Source organism: Olea europaea, unplaced genomic scaffold (genome assembly GCF_002742605.1).
Source record: "Olea europaea var. sylvestris unplaced genomic scaffold, O_europaea_v1 scaffold355, whole genome shotgun sequence".
NCBI classification, from domain to species: Eukaryota; Viridiplantae; Streptophyta; class Magnoliopsida; order Lamiales; family Oleaceae; genus Olea; species Olea europaea.
Window position 1 is genome coordinate 274,024 of NW_019254664.1, and position 6,673 is coordinate 280,696.

Genomic DNA, 6,673 nt, shown 5'->3' on the forward strand with positions numbered 1-6,673 from the left:
TATGTTCCTTCTATTTGGCCAAACATTATTTCGATCGATATATTTCGATGCATTTATTTTGATTTCTTGCTATTTATAATATGATGCAGTACATCATGTGTAGAAGCATTGTCGACAACTTTTCTTTTCATTCTCGATTCTATTTCTTTTCCCGTAATGACAAAACTTATTGAGATATCTCAAGTTTCAATATCTCAGGTACTTGAACTTTTTCTGAAATTTTATAATTTGTTATGTCTAAATACTCATCAAAAGTATATGCCACCTTAATGAGATCATCTTTGTTAATTGCTCCATTTTCATTTGAAGATTTTTTGTATTAGAATCAAACACTATCACACTTTAGACGTGCCATAGATATATCAAATATAATGCTAACCAATTATCCTCTTAGGACATCAGTTCGTGTTGGAGCATTTAAAACTAGTGCGTGAGATATTGTTTATCTCTTTGATCAGTAAATGTATTCAAATAAATTATTTTTTGAACTTCTAGTTCGAGTGATATTTTGAGGATTTAGAAAATGATGTATTTATACATTATTTTTCAACTTTTTAATCTCTCCCTCTGAGTGCTGAGAGAATTATCCAATCAATATGATAATCATTTTTTTAGCATTACAAAATATCACACATTTGAGATAATTGTTCAAACTATGTACTTATTCTCAACATTCTTTATTTTTCATCTCAGTCATTGGATGTTCAATTTTTACATATATTGCACTATCAAAATAATTAGATGAAAAAATTAGGACTTGACTAGAAACTGATTATAATAGGGAGAACTATGATTCTGACATGATGCACAATAGAATTCTCTAAATAAAAATGAAAAATACTTTCTCAATTAAATTAATTGGAGGCATTTAACAAATGATAGTATTAAATAATTTATCGACCTCTTAGCTAAAACTTATTAAAAGGTTGAGATTTATATCCACTAGCATTAATAAGACACGGTCTTGATTATATAATATAAAAACTATGCTCATAATTTTAGCAATAATTTTGCAAACTTCAGGTTACGAACACCATGCAATCATCTAGTATTTGTATCAAATCTATTAGATACAAATAATATTTAAATGGTCAACGTGGTGGGTGATGGGGCCCCATATATCACCTTAATTTATTTTTAGAAATATAAGAAATTCAATTCCAATTTTAGCTAGTGATGTTTAATAATTAATTGTCGATAAAGATAATAAATGATATATAGGAATTCATTCGATTGAGGAATCTTCTGATTTTTCGTTGAATATCCATTAAATTTTTTTAATTTTGCATCATTATTGATCTAGTGATGGTCCAACTGATCATGCCAAATAATAAAATCAATTTGAACTTTTGGTTTAATATAAGATATAATTCAATTATTTAATTTCGAATAATATGATTAAATATTATATAATCATATAATGATCAATGTCCACATAACATAAGTCATAAGTTTTCCTTTAAGTATAAGCACAAATTTATAAATTACACACAATATATTTTTCAAAACATGCACTATTTCAAGAGCACATATTATTTTATTATTGCTTTTTTAAGAGCAACATCAATATTCTTCTAAAATATTGGAATCGTAGTGGTATGCTCTTCAGGAGCAATAACGTGTTATTATTTGAAATACTAAATTGTATAAGAATTTACTTTTAGAAGTAAAAACATAATTTACGTTAGATTGCATTTAATTATACTCTTTGGGAGCAAGTAAAATCTAATTAAAATATTTGTTAATAATAGTGTGCTACTTCAAGAGTAATAATATTCATTTTAAAATATTAATAATGCTGTGTTCTTCATGAGCACTAATAAATAATTGTTTAAAAACATTAATTCATCACGAGTATGTTTTCTAAACAAATATTAATATTTTCAGAGTTGTACTTCTTCGAGAGTACTTTATATATTACTGTTGCTTCTTCGGAAGCAACAGTAATTAATCAATATTGTAATTCATGTTTTTCATGAAAAATATTTCAATATTTTTCTAAAATATTTAAGCTCTTTGAGAGCAAATAATATTCTTTTGAAATATTAAAAAAAAAATATTTCATGCTCTTTTGGAGTAAGCAATACTCTTTAATAATATTAATTATAATGTTGTACTACTTCAAGAATAACAGCAAAATATTTTTTTGAGAATATTTATAGATCCTATGTTATTGTAAACTAGATCTATATTATTGTATTCAATAACTCTAATTTAAAATTTTTTTCAATAGAAAAAAAAATTAACGAGTACAAATTATAAGAAATATATCAAGATTTAATTAAACCTAAATGATATTAATCCATATAAAAGTATTAATAGTAAAATCAAAATCACAATTGCATCGAATTATTGGGGAAAGCATACCTAATTAAGATTAGTGAATAATTAGTATTTAATTAAAATAATTACATATAATTAGTGTAAAGATGATTCTTTTATATTAGAATTTGACAAAATGAAAATTTGGTGGCAAATAAAAATCATAAATTAATTGCATTATGATAACAAATGAATTAAAAAAATATATAGTGGCAAACAATTTTATTGGAATTCATCATTTTCCAGTCAAACAACTCAAAACATGTCCAATCAATCACCCAAATGTATTTTTCACAATTTGAACTAATATTGAAGGGTGTTTCGCATAAATTTTGAAAATTAAAACCATTAATAAACACAAAAGCTTCAACCCACATCAAGATCTACTTACAATTTTTAGTATTCTCAAACTAGTTCCATTTCAAAATCCAAATCATAACACAACAAATTCTCATAGATATGTGTATGCATGTGTGTCTGCATATACACTTACATCTATAAATATTGTGATGATGAAGAAGAAGAATTACGTGAAAGGAAAAGTTTCCCCTGTTTCATTTTCTAGGAAAGCACTCTCTATGTCCGTGGGCCATTAAATTCGTCAGCCCTTGGTGTTGCTTTGGTCTGGTTTTCGACAATGGATGGAAACAGGTCAAATTTGATCAAATTTGACTGTGGGCGGAGGTAGATGGAGGCAGTTAGTGGTAATAGAAACAATTAAATGGCGATGGCAAGAGCGAGAACTAGAAGATATGTGAGAACGAGTGGCAATTAGATATTTTTTTTTCAAAAGAAGATTTTGAGTTATATAAAAAAATTAAACTATCGTGCTCATAACATGTTATAAAACTAAACGGAAGGGAGAAAATATACCATTTTTTTAGCTAAACTCAAAACAATGGATGGAAACAGGTCAAATTTGATCAAATTTGACTGTGGGCGGAGGTAGATGGAGGCAGTTAATGATAATAGAAACAATTAAATGGCGATGGCAAGAACGAGAACTAGAAGATATGTGAGAACGAGTGGCAATTGGATTTTTTTTTTTTCAAAAGAAGATTTTGAGTTATATAAAAAAATTAAACTATCGTGCTCATAATATGTTATAAAACTAAAGGGAAGGGAGAAAATATACCAATTTTTTAGCTAAACTCAAAACAACGATGGAAGAGATACTGTTAAAGGAAATATACACGGACATAACAATATATGAAGAAGAATTCGAAAAAGTAAGGATCATGTTTTATCGTGAATTTGATAAATTTATTATGTGAATGATTATTGATTTGTATTTGAGTTATTTTATAATAGCAGTTTGATGCTCGAAGTTTTAAGACTTGATACATAAATCATACAAGTTGCTCCTACTAGAGAGAGCGGGAGATTAATTAAGATGAAATTCCATCTTATAGTATTTGGTTTATAGGATTAATTATTGAATTGTGAGAGATTGATGTTAAATAGTGTTTAAATTAATGAATTTAATACGGACAATATTGAAAATTGACCTAAATGAAAATGGTAGTTTTTGTTTTTCAAAATTTCAATATTTTAACAGGGATAGATATATAGTGAGATAAATATATAACAATTGTAAATAGCAACACCCTAAGTCATTCATATGTACCAATCTGGCCGAGATGAGCCCATCCTGAATTTTTGAGCATTCTTAAACTACTCCATGTTGCTGTAACTAACATATTATTGTGTTTATCCGTTACTCATCTGATAAAACTGTGTAAATATTTTGTTTGATAAAACAATTAACTTAAAATAATTTTTTGAATTATTTCTAAGCACAACCTAACATGAACACTGGTAAGTGATTACTCTTAAGTATAAAATCTCTCGTGATTTTCCTCTTTGCTCCAGTACCTACAGTTAACACACTGACCCACTAGTATAAAATATCAAGCAACAAAAATTCTGGCTATGTTACTGTTTTCAATCAAAAAATTCTGTATAACAGTGCTGATAATGACACAGAAAAACAATGTAAGCCCCCATTTATTTCTTATTTTTGGAAAAATGAGAATGAAAAATATAGTCGATATAGGTTCCACATAAAAGATGGAAATTCAAATTCGATGACTCGATGTGATGGATAATGATGATATTTTTCATTTTAATGAGAAAAAAATGGAAACCAAACAGAGGTTAAAAGATGGCATTTTGGGCTAACAAATTATTAATTAAATTAATAGTTGTCGAACAGGTACTTAATGATAAATTCTACTTATTGCACATGAGGATGTTACTGTAAGTATTATGTACTAGGTTCAATCAATTTTGGACATAAATACTTTTATATATAATTAATGCAATTAAATGGCAGATCTATTATTTAATTAATAGACAATTAAATAAATAATAGACTCCGTAGATTCAAATATTTGTAATTTGTTAATCACAAGGAGTTGTGATTGTGAGATACAAATTACATCTGATTGAATCTTAAATCATCCGTGGTCGTAAGTAATAACGAGATACATATATCGTTATTACGGATAGACCATCACGTGTGGCATTTCTTACTTGTGAAGTAAGTAGTTGATTTCACAAGTTAAAATGTGGAGACACTTAAATGAACACGTGGATGTTTTGTTATAGAACAAAACATTGGAGACCCGTCGAGAGATTTCACATGGATAACTATCTGAGTGTCAGTGGCTAATTTCTAACGTTCGGTAGTGGAATTGGTCCTTTGACTTGAGGTCGTCATGGTACCTTATATGAGGACAGTCATACTTTGGTGGTGTTGGATGTTGCTCTGAAAAGGGCCGCTAATACGATATCGTTCGGGTACTTCAAGAATCGTATGAAGGTTGTGATTGATCAATAAATGATTCATCACTCTTAGTTAGTAGGAGATTATGATCTGCGTTTCATTCGATTGAGTCGATGATGAAATTCTTGGCCAAGGTGTACTTATAAGTCGAAAATGAGTTTTCGACTTATATTGACTTAATAGTGGAGTGAAAGATATGATTGATAATTGAGATTGACACAATTCCATATTTCGTAATTGATCGGATCATATTGACGAAGGGATTATAGTTTCACGGTAAACGAACGAATTTGGTTTTATCATACCACGTGACATTTTCCGTCACATGTATTGCCCTGACACATTGCTAGATGTCAATCAGGGACGGCGAGTGTGAATTGACGATAAATTATAAGGGTATTTTAATTTATTAATTTTGATTAGATCAAAATAATATTTCACGTCGTTAGGCATCGTGGTCGGGAACCTAATGGGTCGCACACAAAAGAGAATTGGAAGATTGCAGATTGCCAATTAGTTAATTTAACAATCGTTGGATAAATTAATTAATTGGATTTGTTATTTATATTCCCGAATTAATTAATTAGATTAATTAATTCACGGACCGGGTTTAATTAATTGGATTAATTAAATATTGGACCGGACCGGACCGAGTCTGTTTGGGTTTATATAAATACATGGTTTGTGTTTGAGATCCATATGGGTTTTTCATTATTCTTGCTGGCACAAGAAAAAAACTCTAGAAGCTACAATCTTATTCTCTGTGTGGATCACCGTTGGAGGCTGAACAATTGGACAGCTGTGGTGGCGAATCAATGTTGATGGAACGAAAAGAAAAGCAAAAAGATTGCAAATCTAGAAAAAGGTACAATCTTATCACAATTTCTATCAAACATAAAGGCGATTCTTGGTGGGAATCAAAAATTATTTTAAATTTCGCTGTGCATGTATAAGTAGATTCCCAACAGTTACGTTCGTAGAACACTGCATTTGTGGAGTCACACACACTTCAAGTTCCAAGAACTTGAGAACCAACCTACTATGTCAAAACAGAACATCTCTCTCTATACAAAATCACCATTTGATCCATTCTAACTAAGATTACTTAATGACAACCTTGGTTGATGTTGTTCAATGCTAGCATAATGCACTCTGGTTGAAATCATGGCGTGAGAAGAATTAGAAATTATGGTTTTCGAAAGATTACAACATTACTCTGTAATATTTAACGCTTTATGGTAGATTAATATTCAGGCCCTGTTTGATAGCCATTTTTTTCAAAATGTATTTTTCTCTCTCTTCTTTTCAACCACACATTTTTTATTAAAATAATATTACACGTAAATAAAAAATTTTCCTTATTTTTCAACCACACATTTCCATCAATTTACTATTTCAAAATGCATTTTTACATAAAAATGATTTCCAAACACCCTCTCAATCTTAAATTTAGACGTTAAACATACTCAATTTCATTGCAATTGCAGTCATTGTAGATGGAAATCCAAGAATTTGTTGTTGAATGTCAAATGTCATCGAAAATGATTATACTTATTTGTAATT